This window comes from Grampus griseus (genome assembly GCF_964374135.1).
Source record: "Grampus griseus genome assembly, chromosome: 11".
NCBI lineage: Eukaryota > Metazoa > Chordata > Mammalia > Artiodactyla > Delphinidae > Grampus > Grampus griseus.
The window spans coordinates 38,986,313-39,003,438 of NC_139005.1; positions in this window are offsets into that span (position 1 = coordinate 38,986,313).

Below are 17,126 nucleotides of genomic sequence, written 5' to 3' on the forward strand. Positions count from 1 at the left end.
TATTTATATGGAAATAAACTATTTTAAATTGTAATAACCAGTGCTGGCAAGATTTGGTGAGTCTTATATGACCTTATACATTATTGGTAGCATTATATTTGGTACAATAATTTTGGCAACATGAAATCTGAGTTCTCTCTTTTGGAAATTTATCTTAAACAGATGATTCAAAGAAGAGAAAAAACTGTGTATGAAAATATATATTCCAGGGTTATTTTCAAGACAGTGACACAAGGATCAACCTAAAAGATCTAATAACTGGAGAATAGCTACTTTATTTTTGTAGAAACAAATGACAGAATATTATCTAATGATTAAAATGATAATTATAGAGGAGAGACAGAAAGAATATATTCATGATATCTAATAAAAAATCAGAATACATGATTAGTATAAATTCATTAAATTATGTAAAAATATGCACACAATAGGGGCTTATGTGGAATTAACAATGGAAAAATAAACAGCTGAGTTGTTTGGGTAGTAACAGAATGGTCAGTTGTCTTGATTTTACATTTTTTTAAATATGTTTTTTATATTTTCAATGAAAAATACCTTTATGGGGGGTAATATGCAATCCAAGTTCTACCCTTTTGCTTCAAATTCGGCAATTAATTAAGCTCAATTCCAACAAAATATATGCACCTCTTCCTCTTCCCATTCTATTTCTACCCTGTATATTCTCTAACAAGATTGAACTTGGTCTGAGAAGCCATTTCTTCAAGGAGTCTTAAATGCTCAGCTGGAGAATGGAACTGGCTCAAGTAGTTTGATTTTTCTCTTAGTTATTCTGCTTTATTCTTATTTCTGTCCCCTGTCTACTAGCTCTTTAATCCTAAATTTGTGGTCTAGGAAATGTGGCTGGAGGATACGCTCTTGAGGCCACCGGGAAGGTTGAAGGCTATTGAAAGGCTCCTGGTAGAAAAGGAAAGAAAGAAACTTTTTTTTTTTTTTTTGCGGTACGCGGGTCTCTCACTGTTGTGGCCTCTCCCGTTGCGGAGCACAGGCTCCAGAGGCGCAGGCTCAGCTCACGGGCCCAGCCACTCCGCGGCATGTGGGATCTTCCTGGACCGGGGTACAAACCCGTGTCCCCTGCATCAGCAGGCGGACTCTCAACCACTACGCCACCAGGGAAGCCCAAGAAAGAAGCTTTATAAGGGAAGAGAATGTCTTGAAGTGAAGACTAGAGGAGCTGTGCTCTTGTGTAGTAGGAAGAAAGGGGTATCAAAAATGTCCTTTTGGGCTCTTTGTACTTTTTCACTTGCCATTCTCTCCTCATCTTATTCCAGCTAGCTGAAACTTCTCTTGTCAATATTGTCAACCCCTTTAAAACCAACGTTGCAAAACCCAATGGTAATTTTTCTGCTTTCTTCTTATTTGAATTTTCAGTGGCATCCAACACAGCTGACCTCTCTATCCTCCTTGTAGCATTCTCTTTCCTTGGATTTTGTGACACAAAAATTTCCTGATTTTCCTTCTTATTTAATGGCTGCTGCTCCTGTTTCTCTTGCTGGGTCATTCTCAACTTGAACTAGAAATGCTGGACTGCTCCAGATCTCATTCCCAGGACCTCCTCTTCACTTCATTTTCCTTAGATGTTCTATGTTACTCTTATATCTCTAAATACCACATATATGCCAAATATTAGCCCAGACCTCTCCCCAGAATGTCAAAATAATACGTACAACTTGACATTCCACTTTAATGTCTAATAAGCATCTTAAGCAGCTTAGCCAAAATGCAACTAGCCAAACAGCCAAACTAACAAAAAATCAAATCCTTAATTTTCACCCTTCTATTGTGCATTTCCCCCAATCATGCTGATTTTAGTAAGTGATGCCACCATTTTTACCCAGTTGCTCAAGTGAAAATCTAAGACTTAGACAAGATACTACAGTGAGGTAGGAGGAACAGGCGGAGAAATCCTTGTGTTTGCTTGTGGTGGAGTTGATGCTCAGAATGGTAGACACAATGTGAGAATAGGAGAAGAAAACGAGGAGGACGGTTCCAAGGCTGTGTGTGACATAAGACCAGGCCAGCACAGTGAGATTGGTGGAGCAGGCTAGAGGGAAGAGGGAGGGCAGCTCACAACTGAAATAGGAGACAGTGTGGGTCTCACAGAACTCTAAAGAGCCAGCTCCAAAGATATTGATGTGATCATCCAGAAAGCCCAGGCCCCACTGGGCCAACAGCAGTCCCACACACAGGTGGTTTCTCATCACCTGACTGAATACCAGAGAATGACAAATGTCAACATAGTGGTCATGGGCCATTGCTAGGAACAGGAAGGATTCAACGCCCTCAGAGGCAGAAACGAAGGAGATGTGGGCCATGCAACCTGCTACTGAGATTGCTTTCTTTTTAGACAAGAGATTTTCCAGCAACTTGGGCACTGAGACTGAGAAGTAGCAGATATCAAGGAAGGAGAGTTGTCCTAGGAAGAAGTACATAGGTACATGGAAACGGGAATCAGCACTGATCACCAGCAGCATCACCAGATTCTTCATCAGGGTTAGGAAGTAAACCCCAAGGAATAGCACAAAACGCAGAGCCTGGATGTGGGGGTCAGCAGATAGCCTGAGGATGGTGAACTTGGTGATGGTGCTGTGTTTCTCAAAAAGAAGAAACTTTCCCTTGGAATGAAATTAGCATTTCGAACCTCATTTTTTGCCTATTTCCTCTGGGCCTTAAATCCTTTCTCTATACACATTATTTCTTGACTCTGGGATCCAAGTTCAAGTTTTGAACCACCTTCACTAACTCTCTAGACTCAACAGTATCTTTGATTTTCTTATATTCTACACCCTCAACTCTAGATCAAGCTGGTGCTGCTCAGTCTTTAATAAAATATTTAGATAGATGATAGATTACAGCATTTGCAGATGCAGAGAGAACTTGCTAATGTAGGTGGAAGGGCTGAATTTATTGAAAGGGGAATGTCAATAGGAGCCAGAGAATAAGTGGAGGAGTTTACCTTGGGAATAGGGATGCTTGATCCACTGTTAGAGGAAGGAAAGCAGAGTGTGGAGAAAGATACAGGCAAGTTTTTGTATCTGGAAGGGTAGGGAGTTTCCTATTTATAGCCTCTATATTGTCAATTAGGTGAAAGGTAAAGTCATCAGTGGGGGTATGCAGGGGGAGACTGGTGTTTGAAATAACTACTTTGGATTAGTTGCAGTGGTGAAGTATAGTCCAGATTTTTGGTTATAAATTTGAGTCCAGTGGTCACTCTTATGTGATTTTTCTCGTGTTTGGTATATGTGGAGAGTAAGTCAGTCATTGCATTTATGTCAGACATGTGATGTAATAAAAGGAGAGATGGGTTATGGAGTTAAGAAATTTCCTTGGTGATTAAATGAATGAATCTTGCCTGTGTAATGAGAGAAGTAAGGATATGAGTGGTATGAAATGAAAATGTGGTCGACATAAAGGATTAGTGTTCTCAATGCATATGAAAAATGGTTGGTGTAGGAACACTAAATTAAATGAATCAGACAGAGAGGTGACTGTGGTAGGAGAGTGTTTGAAATTGAGGTTTTTGGAGGTGCTGGCTGAATGTGTGAAGGAAAACATCCTTGGATGGAGGGACACAAGGAAACCAGAGACTTGGTACTATTTTAATTAAGATGAGAATTTTTTTGGTTATTTTTTCTTCTTCTCCTAGAAAAGTCACATGATGTTAAAACATTTAAAAATATGTTAAAGTTTTAAAATTTAGAAATTAGAGCACAAGGAAGTTAGTCCAGAGATACCCCAGATGTTCTACTGTGGAAAGGCACCTGTCTCAATTGGTCATGATTACTTATTCCCCTCTACAGATCCATAATTAAGTTCTATTTAAGAGTGTTATATTCAGACCTTGCTACATTCTGTGTTCTCATACCAGATTTAGCTAACTTATGCTAACCCAGAACTTGCCCAGGTTCACTTGCTCTGACCTGACACTGAGACACAAACTCAGCCTCAAGATCACTATTCAAACTTGTTGGCTCAGTCAGCTGGTTCATTCTGGCCTTCCTGTCTTATGGCTGATGCAATTAATTACTTAAGGGAGACTGAGACTTTTCTCCAATTGTTTCTTCACCCAGCAATCAAGCCCTTGTTAGCTACCAAGTCCCAATTAACCTGTGAACATAATCCAATGAGCCAATCAGTAGACACGTTGGCAGAATTCATTCAGATTCAGTGACAAAGATGTTTAATTGGCTTGTAAAATATGCTTTGAGAACTGCCAGTAAGGAGCTGGCTCAGTGTATTGTTTATATTTTTAATTTTTTGTATAATGTGATATTTTGACATTAAACTTTCTGGCTGTGGAGAGTCTGCCTCTCACCAGGGATAGCTAATTCTTAGAGAGATAGCAAAGGAATTAGCATGGAGAATGCCTTTAATATACACACTAACCAATTCACAGCCATATCTCCTCTATGTAGCCCTTACAAGCCAGGAAACAATATTCGTCTGCCTTAACCATCCCAGGGCCAGGTACCAGGCAACCAGGGACCACCCCTATAGCACGGAGCCTCCCAAAATTATTCAACCTAGCCAGTTCCAAACTGTTCCTGCCCTGCCTTGCCTTCTAGTGAAAACCCCAGTAAAGGCTCTAGGCCACGCTCTCTCTCTCTCTCCCCTTCTGCCTCCTCACCAGTGCTGGTGCTTCCCCACATGGCCCTGTGTGGTGTGCCATGCCTACTGTTTCTAGTACCTCTGAGTACAATAGATTTTGTTTTCCTGAACCTCTCCTGTGTCTCTTCCTATGGCCTGAGACATACCTGGGGTCAAGTCATCAAGTCCTAGTTCTGTTTCTTACTAGTTGTATGATCTTTGGAAAGTCTTTAAGGCTTCCCTATCTCAATTTTCTGATCCATAAAATGGCATATAGTAATACCTCTCTTATATGGTTTTAAGAAGTTATTTATATAACTTATGTGCGGTGCTCAGCATACATTGGTTATGACAGACTTATTTGTTATTCGTTGCCTTAGTTTTAATCCCTCAATATTCTCAAGGAGAGGACAAGAGTTAATTTTGAGGGCAGATCAGAGCATGTTAGTAAATAGAGAAAAACCAGATCAAAGAGGGAGAGACGGAGATGGATGGGGGAAGGATGATCTCACTGTAAGAGCAGAGTTGCAGGAAAGCTCAAAGTACAGAGCAAAGGAGACACAGAGAGGAAGAGATAAAGAGTAGAGATAAGTGGCTCAGGAGATATCAAGGCAGACCTAGCTCTCCTCTTCCCCAGTGGAGAGAACCCTCTAGGTGCTCTGACCTGTTAACAGAATGTCTCAATAAACCATGCAGGTGGAAAAGAGCAACAACTCTTTTCTCTGAAGAAAAGCTCTTGTCTATCTACATGACAGTATTAGGGGGGAAAAAAAAAGTATATTAGTGTATGTGCCAGGAGTCTCCCTGGCTAAGATTTCAAAATCCTTTTTTAGATTCTTATAAACTTGGGCTGCTCTGAATCCTAAGAAAAGTACATAGAAATACAATTTGGGTGGGTACCTGATCATGCAAGCCCAGGATACAGCTGAGTTGATTCCTTGAATTCCTTGGAGTTCAGCCAGAAGCAAATTTTTGACCTCATTATCTTAGAAGTTTCCTTATATGCAAGTATGTGTGTGTTGACAAATATAATCTTAATGACTAAACCTTAAATAGGTTTTTGACTAAACCTTAGTCAGCTTGACTAAACCTTAAATAGGTTTTTCCTGAATATAGGTCCCTGACCTTCCTTTTCTTAGAGCATTTGCTGGCCCTGATCTCCCTTTTCTGAGAACATTTGCTTTAAAAACTTGAAATTGTAAATTCTTTCTCTGCCTCTTTAAAATGAATGTAAATCTTCTCTCAGCTTCTTGCCTGTCTTTCTCGAGGTCCTGAGAACTATCTCTTTGAAATGTAAACACTGAAGAAGATAGTACTCCTAGCTCTCAGTCTATGTAGAAGGACAGGAGACTAATTTACATAAACAACAATTAGTAAATATGGATGGCCTAATCACAGAGAAAAACATTTGCAAACTCAGGAATAACTCAGTGAGCTTGACATCCCATTGACTGACCATAAGGAACACACACACACATACATGCTCTACTGAGTTGTAAGTATAGCTACCACTCCCCCTGAATTAGGCTTATTTATGCATCCCACCATAGATAGCACAGGTTAACATACATGTCTCAACAGGGTAAACTTGCTCCACTAATTTTATCACACGGCCAAAGGAATAAACTAGCGTGTACCTTCTCTATGGACAAATGGGAAAGAGGAGAAAGGTGGAGTTGAGCAGTGCTTCTTCTCCCTAACTCACCAATTGGGTAACAACTTGCCCTCTGGTGGGGTTGGAAAGATTGACTGAGGGTTAGATGGTGTCTTAGGTTGGGATCCTGAGAAACAGAAACTGAGAGGGGTGTTCATATGTATATAATTTAAAGGAGAAAACTCTTAGGAGAAATCAGTAAGGAAGTGAGGGGAATCCATTATATCCAGAATAGGGTAGGATTTGTACAAGACTGTGGTTTCAGGTAAAGTCTAGCAGCTGTATCCTGAGATGAAATCCAGTGGAATTTCTGAACTTTAGAAGCTGATTTAATCTCTCATAGGCTCCACTGTTGAATACTGTAAAGAATTAATAAAACCCATAAGATTATCAGAGCATCAGCCAAACACCTAAAATATTATTAGAAGAAACAATTGTGCTAGCACCAGGTAAGTTATTTCAAGCAAACTGAATAAACTCAATTCATTGTTCGATTAGAACTACATTACCATTGTCAAAGACCATAACAGAGACATACAGGGGCCTGGGGGAATGTAAGCAGATGGAGCAAATTTTGCTTTTATGGTAACCAGGATACCAGTCACTCTTTGCTTGTTGCCTGAAAGACATGACTTGTTTACTAAGACACAAATGAGAAAAATAATCTGTCAAGAAGTAATTTTGGCCCTATGTTTTGCCATATTTGTTGGGCCAAAGCCATATATACACATGGATGCATCTCCCAGAAAGTGATATTTAAAATATTGCTGTCTTAGAAAGAGTAAACATTTGCAATAGTGGTAGTCCCAGTCCCTGGGATAGTTACTGAAGTAAGGTACTTTCTTTGCCTCTCAGTATTCAAAATATTTTAATTTCTATTTTGTTCTAGCATTTGTTTCTGACACCACATGTTAGATCAAATGTGGGCTCTGTCAGGACAACCTGTACCTCAATGTTCAGAAGGTAAAATCTGAGGAGTTGTGAGTGAAGCACCAAAAACCCCTGCTTTATCTCTTACTCCTGATTAATTATATCATCTTCCTTTATCTTTTAAATTATATTTCCCTCATGTTTTGATGATAAGACATGAGCATATTTTTTTTAAATAAATTGAATTTTTCTTTTTGATTTTAGGGGAAAATATTTCAAAAGACAGCATGTTCCAAGCACGTTGTTGTTGTTATTGCTTTTTAGTTACAATTTTAAGGTTTTAACTATTTTATATCAAAATTGAGACGATAGCATAATTATTTCACAATAAAGTATCCTTGTTTTCTTCTTTTGTTTATTAATAAAACATTCTTAGGGTGGAGATTCAGTTTATTACTTTGGGGACTATTAATATCTTCACAATATTGAGACTTCCAACACTTGAACATAGACTATTTTTTAACTTATTTATTCTTTATTTCAATAATTTTTGTGACTTTATATTTTAGCGTATTTTCAGGTTCACAGCAAAATTGAGAGGAAGATACAGAGATTTTCCATTTATCCCCACCCCCACTCATGCATAGCCTCCTCCACTATCAATATCACCCACCAAAGTTATACAGATGTTACAACTGATGAACCTACAATGACACATCATGAACAACCAAAGTACACAGTATACCTTAAGGTTTACTCTTGGTGTTGTACATTCTATGGATTTGGACAAATGTATAATGACATGTATCCATCTGTATTATACAAAGTAGTTTCACTGCCCTAAAAATCCTCTGTATTCTACCTATTCATCCCTCCCCTACCCTAGCCCCTGGCAATCACTGACCTTTATACTGTCTCCACAGTTTTGCCTTTTCCAGAATGTCATACATTTGTAATCAAAGTATGTAGCTTTTTCAGTTTGGTTTTGTTCACTTAGTAATATGCATTTAAGGTTTCTTCATGTCTTCTCATGACTTGCTATTTTTTTTTTAGCACTGAGTAATATTCCATTGTTTGGATGTACCACAATTTATTCATTTCCCTACTGAAGGACATCTTGATTACTTCCATATTTGGGGAATTGTTAATAAAGCTAATATAAACATCCATGAGCAGGTTTTTGTATGGACATAAGTATTTAGCTCCTTTGAGTAAATACCAAGGAGCATGATTGCTAGATTATGGTGAGAGTATTTTTAGTTTTGTAAGAAATATCGAACTGTCTTCCAAAGTGACAATCCCATTTTACATTCCCACCAGTAGTGAATGAGAATTCCTGTTGCCCCACATCCCTACCAGTATTTGGTATTGTCAGTATTTTAGATTTTGCCAACTCTAAAGGGTGTCCAGTGGTTTCTTATTTTTGTTTTAATTTGCATTTCCCTGATGACATACGATGAAGAACACCTCATCATGTGCTTATTTTCTATCTGTATATCTTCTTTGCAAGGTGTCAAAGTATTTGGCCCATTTGTTAATTATTTTTTTATTGTTGAGTTATAGGGATTTCTTTGTATATTTTGGATAACAGTACTCTTTCTGATGTGCATTTTGCAAATATTTTCTCCCAATCTGTGATCTATCTTCTCATTCTCTTGACATTGTTCACAGAGAAGTTTTTAATTTCAATGAAGTCTGGTTTATCAATTATTTCTCTCATTAATCCTGCCTTTGATGTTGTATCTAAAAAGTCATAGCAATATCTAAGGTCTTCTAGATTTTCTCCTATGTTAACTTCCAGGATTTATATATTTTGCGCTTTACATTTTGTTCTGTGATCTGTTTTGAGTTAATTTTTGTGAAGGGTGTAAGTTCTGTGTTCAGATTCTTTTTTTTTTTTTTTTTTTGCACGTGGATGTCCAGTTGTTTCAGTGCCATTTGTTGAAAAGGCTATCTTTGCTCCATTCTATTACCTTTGCTCCTTTGCAAACATCAGCTACTATATATATGTAGGTCTATTTCTGGGCTCTTTATTCTATTCCATTGATTGATTTGTCTGTTCTTTCACCAATGTCTTGATTGCTGTAGCTTTATAATAAGTCCTGAAGTCAGGTAGTGTCAGTTTTGGTTCTCTAACTTTGTTTTTCTCCTTCAGTATTGTTTCTGTTATTCTGGGTCTTTTGCCTTTCCATGTCAACTTTAGAATCAGTTTGTCAATATCTACAAAGTAACTTTCTGGAATTTTGATTGGGATTGCACTGAATCTATTTATCAAGTTGGAAAGTACTGACATTTTGGCAATATTGAGTCTTCCTATCCTTGAACATGGAATATCACTACATTTATTTACTTCTTCTTTGAGTGTGTTCATCAGAGATTTGTCATTTTTATTATAAAGATCTTGTACACATTTTGTTAGATTTATACTGAAACATTTCATTTTTTGGTGTCAGTGTAAATGGTATTGTATTTTTACAACTGTTGATATGAACAATCAAATTCTAACTGTTCATAGCTGGTTTTTAGAAAAGCAATTTTTTGCATATTAACCTTGTATCCTGCAAATTTGATGTAAATTCCCATTAGTTCCAGGAGTATTATGGTCAACTTTTTGGATTTTCCACACAGATGATCATGTCATCTGTGAGTAAAGACAGTTTTATTTCTTCCTCCCTAATCTGTATATCTTTTATTTCTTTTTCTTGTCTTATTGTATTAGTTATAACTTCCAGTATGATGTGGAAAAGCAGTGGTGAGAGGGGACATTCTTGCCTTGTACCTCATCTTAGTGGGAAAACTGAGTTTTTCAGCATTATGATACTATCTGTGTCTTTAACTCATCAGAGGCTATCTATAAATAATATTATACAACTTCATATATAGTACACTACACTTCCATTTCCCCCTTTCTGTCTCATGTGCTATTTTTGTCATACATTTTAATTCTACACATATTATATGCCCCCCAATACACTATTACTATATTTGCTTTAAGCAGCCAACTATGTTTTAAGAAGATTAATAAATGAGATAAATGCCTTTTATACTTACTTACATATTTTCCATTTTGGGAACTTTTGTGTATATCTAAATTTCCATCTGGTATCATTTGTCTCCTGCTTGAAGAACTTACTTTAACATCCTTGTAGTAAATTCTACTGACAATGAAGTTTTTCAGCTTTCTTTTGTTTGAAAAACCCTTTATTTCATCTTAAGACATTATCAAGTGTCCCCTTAGGGGAAGAATTATCCCCTTTTGAGAAACTCCTTGCTAGAACTAAGGTAGAACTAAGAAAATAGTTCAAACAACATGTCAGAAAAATCAACAAAAGAAACAAAGTAGAGCACTAGAAAATTTTCTACCTAATACAAAAGAAGGTAGAAAAGGATGAAAAGAGGAACAAAAAAGACATGTGATATAGCAACAAATGACAAAATGGCAGATTTAAGTCTAACCATATTGATAATTATATTAAGAGTAAATTGATTAAACAGTGCAAGCCAAAGTCTGATATGGCCAGACTGGATTTTAAAAATTAGGTCTAGGGCTTCCCTGGTGTTGCAGTCATTGAGAGTCCACCTGCTGATGCAGGGGACACGGGTTCGTGCCCCGGTCCAGGAAGATCCCACATGCCATGGAGTGGCTGAGACCATCAGCCATGGCCGCTGAGCCTGCGCATCTGGAGCCTGTGCTCCACAACGGGAGAGGCCACAACAGTGAGAGTCCCGCGTACCGCAAAAAAAATAAAATAAATAAAATAAAAATTAGGTCTAGCTATATGCTGTCTAAAAGAGAAACATGTTAGATTAAAAGACACAAACAGATTGAAAATTAAAAGGTGAGTTAAGGTATACCTACAAACAGTAACGATATGAGGACTAGAAGTACTGATACATGCTATTGCATAGATGAAACTCAAAACATATGCTAATGGAAATTACCCAATCAGAATAGCAAAAAAAAAAAAGAGAACAGTTGAAGGGACCTCCAGGACAATATCAAGCACGCTAAAGGTCTGCATTATAGGGGTCCCAGAAGGAGAAGAGAGAAAGTGGTAGAAGATATATTTGATCAACATATGGATGAAAACTTTTTGAACCTGAAGAAGGAAACAGATATCCAGGTACAGGAAACACACAGAATCCCAAATAAGATGAACCCGAAGAACCTATGCCAAATAATATCATGATTAAAATGGCAAAAGTTACAGATAAAGATAATTTTAAAGGCAGCAGGAGAGAAAAAAGTCACATATAAAGGAACCCCCATAATGCTATCAGTTGATTTTTCAGGAGAAACTTTGCAGGCCAGAAGCAAGTGGCATGATTGATTGATTGATTGATTTATGGCTGCGTTGGGTCTTTATTGCTGCACACAGGCTTTCTCTAGTTGAGGGAAGTGGGGGCTACTCTTCATTGTGGTGCACGGGCTTCTCATTGCGGTGGCTTCTCTTGTTGTGGAGCAAGACCCTAGGTGTGCGGGCCTCAGTAGTTGTGGCACGCAGTCTCAGTAGTTGTGGCGCACAGGCTTAGTTGCTCCATGGCATGTGGGATCTTCCCAGACCAGGGCTCAAACCTGCGTCCCCTGCATTGGCAGGCAGATTCTTAACCACTGCGCCACCAGGGAAGTCCTGGCATGGTATATTTAAAGTGCTGAAAGGAAAAAACCTACAACCTAGGATACTCTACCCACAAGGTTAACATTCAAAATTGAAGGAGAGATAAAGAGCTTCTTAGACATGAAAAAACTAAAAGAGTTCATCAATATGAAACTGACCTTACAAGAAGTGTTAAATAGTCTTAAGTGAAAAAGAAAAGCCTGCAATAAGAAATAAGAAATTATAGGCAGAGGAAAATCCCACTGGTAAGGGCAAATATATAGTAAGGCTGTGGATCAACCACTTAAATAAGCTAGTATGGAGATTCAAATACAAAAAATATAAAATGAACAGCTAATAGCTAAAATAAACATGTAGATATAGACATGAAGATTTAAAATAGGACATAAAAAACACAAAACATGGTGAGGGGAATAAAAAATCTATAGCTTTTTGAATGTATTTGAACTTAAATGACTGTCAGCTTAAATCAAGTAGATATAATTATAGGTCAACATGTATGAACTCCATGGTAACCACAAATCAAAAACCTACAACAGATATACAAAAACTAGAGAGAAAAAAAACACAAACACAACACTAACAAAAATAATCATTCTCAAGTGTATATGGAACATTCTCCAGGATAGATCATATCTTGGGCCACAATTCAAGCCTTGGAAAATTTAAGAAAATTGAAATAATACCAAGCATATTTTCCAACCACAACACTATGATAATAGAAATCAATTACAAGAAAAAAAACTGTAAAAAACACAAATTCATAGAGGGTAAACAATATGCTACTAAACAACCAGTGGATCACTGAAGAAATCAAAGAGGAAAGCAAAAAATATCTAGAGGCAAATGAAGATGAAAACACACCAATCCAAAATCTAAGGGATCCATCAAAAGCAGTTCTAAGAGGGAAGTTTATAGCAATACAATCTTACCTCAGGAAACAAGAAAAATCACAAATAAGCAACCTAACCTTACACCTAACACAACTAGAGAAAGAGAAACAAAAAAACCCAAAGTAAGTAGAAGGAAAGAAATCATAAGGATCAGAGCAGATAAATGAAATAAAGATGAAGAAAACAATAGCAAAGATCAATGAAACTAAAAGCTGGTTCTCTGAAAAGATAAACAAAATTGATAAACCTTGAGCCAGAAACATCAAGAAAAAAAGGGAGAGGATTCAAATCAATAAAATTATAAAGGAAGAAGAAGAAATTACAATGGACACCACAGAAGTAAAAGGATCATAACAGACTACTAAATGCAACTATATGCCAATAAAATGGACAACCTAGAAGAAATGGACAAATTCTTCAAAAGGTACAACCTTCCAAAACTGAACAAGGAAGAAATAGAAAATATGAACAGACAAATCACAAGTACTGAAATTGAGACAGTGATTAAAAAACTTCCAACAAACAAAAGTCCAGGACCAGATGGCTTCACAGGTGAATTCTATCAAACATTTAGAGAAGAGTTAAGACCTACCCTTCTGAAACTCTTCCAAAACACTGCAGAGGAAGGAACACTTCTGAACTCGTTTTATGATGCCAGCATCGCCCTGATGCCAAAACCAGACAAAGATACCACAAAAAAAGATTACTGACCAATATTACTGATGAACATAGACGCACAATTCTTCCACAAAATACTAGCAAACAGAATCTAACAATACATTGAAAGGATCATACATCATGATCAAGCAGGATTTATCCCAGGGATGCAAGGATTCTTCAATATCCACAAATAAATCAGTGTGATACACCACATTAACAAACTGAGGAATAAAAACCATGTGATCATCTCAACAGATGCAGAAAAAGCTTTTGACAAAAATCAACACCCATTTATGATAAAAACTCTCCAGAAAGTGAGCATAGAGGGAATCTACCTCAACATAATAAAAGCCATATATGACAAATCCACAGCTATCATCATTCTCAACAGTGAAAAGCTGAAAGCATTCCCTCTAAGATCAGGAACAAGGCAAGGATATCCATTGTTGCCACTCTTATTCAACATATTTTTGGAAGCCCTAGCCATAGAAATCAGAGAAGAAAAAGAAATAAAAGGAATCCAAAGTGGAAAAGAAGTAAAACTGTCACTGTTTGCAAATGACATGATACTATACATAGAAAATCCTAAAGCTGCTACCGGATAACTACTAGAGCTCATCAATGAATTCAGCAAAGTTGCAGGATACAAAATTAATACACAGAAATCTCTTGCATTCCTATACACTAACAACAAAAGATTAGAAAGAGAAATTAAGGAAACAATCTTATTTACCGTCACATAAAAAAGAATAAAATACCTAGGAATAAACCACCCAAGGAGACAAAAGACCTGTACTCTGAAAACGATAAGACGCTGTCGAAAGAAAGCAAAGATGACACAAACGGATAAAGATATACCATGTTTTTGGATTAGAAGAATCAATATTGTCAAAATGACTATACTACCCAAGGCAATCTACAGATTCAATGTAATTCCTTCCAAATTACCAAAGGCATTTTTCACATAACTAGAACAAAAATTTTTTTAATTTATATGGAAACACAAATACCACAAATAGCCAAAGCAATCCTGAGAAAGAAAAACGGAGCTGGAGGAATCAGACTCCCTGACTTCAGACTATACAACAAAGCTACAGTAATTAAAACAGTATTGTACTGGCACAAAAACAGACGTACAGACCAATGGAACAGGATAGAAAGCCCAGAAATAAACCCACAAACCTATGGTCAATTAATCTATGACAAAGGAGGCAAGAAAAAACAATGGAGAAGAGACAATCTCTTCAATAAGTGGTGATGGGAAAACTGGACAGCTACATGTAAAAGAATGAAATTGGATCATTCTCTAACACCATAAACAAAAATAAACTCAAAATAGATCAAAGACCTAAATGTAAGGCCAGACACTATAAACCTCTTAGAGGAAAACATAGGCAGAACACTCTTTGACATAAATTGCTGTGACATAAATTGCTGCAGTCTTTTTTGACTCACCTCCTAGTGTAATGAAAATAAAAACAAAAATAAACAAATGGGACCTAATTAAACTTAAAAGCTTCTGCACAGCAAAGGAAACCAATGGCAAAACAGAAAGACAACACATGGTATGCGAGAAAATATTTGCAAACAGAGACTGACAAGAGGTTAATCTCCAAAATATAAAAACAGCACATGCACCTCTATGTCAAAAACAGAGAACCCAATCAAAAAATGGGCAGAAGATATAAATAGACATTTCTCCAAAGAAGACATAAAGATGGCCAAAAAGCACATGGAAAGATTCTCAACACCACTACTTATCAAGAAGTGCAAATCGAAGCTACAACAAGGTATCACCTCACATTGGTCAGAATGGCTGTCAGCAAAACGTCTACAAACAACACATGCTGGAGAGGGTGTGGAGAAAAGGGAATCCTCCTACAGTGTTGGTGAGAATGTAAATTGGTACAACCACTATGGAGAACAGTATGGAACTTCCTTAAAAAACCAAAAATAGAACTACCATATGATTCAGCAATCCCACTCCTGCACATATCCAGAGAAAACCATAATCTGAAAAGACACACATACCCCAGTTTTTATTGCAGCACTATTTACAATGACCAAGACATGGAAGTAACCTAAATATCCATCGACAGAGGAATGGATAAAGAAGATGTGATACATATATACAATAGAATATTACTCAACCATAAAAAAGAATGAAGTAATGCCATTTGCAGCAACATGGATGGACCTAAAGATTATCATACTAAGTGAAGTAAATCAGACAAAGACAAATATCATATGATATCACTCATATGTGAAATCTACATTAAAAATGATACAAATGGGGCTTCCCTGGTGGCACAGTGGTTGAGAGTCCGCCTGCCAATGCAGGGGACGGGGGTTCGTGTCCCGGTCTGGGAAGATCCCACATGCCGCAGAGCGGCTGGGCCCGTGAGCCATGGCCACTGAGCCTGCGCATCCGGAGCCTGTGCTCCTCAACGGGAGAGGCCACAGCAGTGAGAGGCCCGCATACCACAAAAAAAAAAAAAATGATACAAATGAACTTATTTACAAAAGAGGAACAGATTTACAGATATGAAAAACAAACTTATGATTACCAAAGGGTAAGTGTGTGGGGGGAGGGATAAATTAGGAGCCTGGGATGAACACACAAACACTAACATATATAAGAAGATAACCAACAAGGACCTACTGTATAGCACAGGGAACTCCACTCAATATTCTGTGATAACCTATATGAGAAAAGAAACTAAAAAGGAATGAATATATGTATATGTATAACTGAATCACTTTGCTGTACACCTGAAACTAACAAAACATTGTAAATCAACTATACTCCAATAAAATTAAAATAAAAAAAGAAAACCATCAAGCCACAAAGAGACTAAAAGCTGAAAAGAGAAGAACTACAAAAACCACCAGAAAAAAGTAACAAATTGGCAATAACTATATACCTATCAATAATCACTTTAAATGTCAAAGGTCTAATGCTTCAATCATAAAAAAAAACAAAACGAGACCCATCTACATGCTGCCTACAGAGACTCAGTTCAGAGCTAAACACACACATGGACTGGGAGTGAGGGGATAGAAAAAGATATTCAGTGTAAATGGAAATGAAAAGAAAGCTGGGGTAGCAATACTCACATCAGAAAAAAATTAGACTTAAAGTCTATAATAAGATACAAATAAGGGAATTATATAATGATATAGGGATCAATACAGGAAGATTCTGTAACGTTTGTAAACATATATGTACCTAATATAGGAGCACCTAAAATATAAAGCAAATATTAACAGACGGGGATAAATTGACAACAATACATTAACAGTAGGGGACTTTAAAACCCCACTTACATCAATGGACATATCACCCAGACAGAAAATCAATATGGAAACAATGATCTTAAATGACACATTAGTCCAGTTGGACTTAATAGGTATCTACAGGACATTCCATACAAAACACCAGAATACACATTCTTTCCAAGTGCACATGGAACACCCTGAAGCATAGATCACATGATAGGAAAAAAAACAAGTCTCAACAAGTTAAGAGAGTAGAAGGTATGCAAGCATCTTTTCCAACCAAAAGGGTATGAAACTAGAAATCAATTACAGGAAGAAAAATGTAAAAAACACAAACAAGTGGAGATTAAAAAAAAAAATGGGTCAAAGAAAAAACCAAAGAGGAAATCAGAAAATATCTTGAGACAAATGAAATTAAAACACAACTTACAGGAGAGTAAATCCAAATGGTTAACAAACACAGGAAAAATCAGTAACACTCACTGATAGTAAGGGAAATGTAGAATAAGCTAAACAAAGACACCACTTTGTACCCACCAGAAGGCA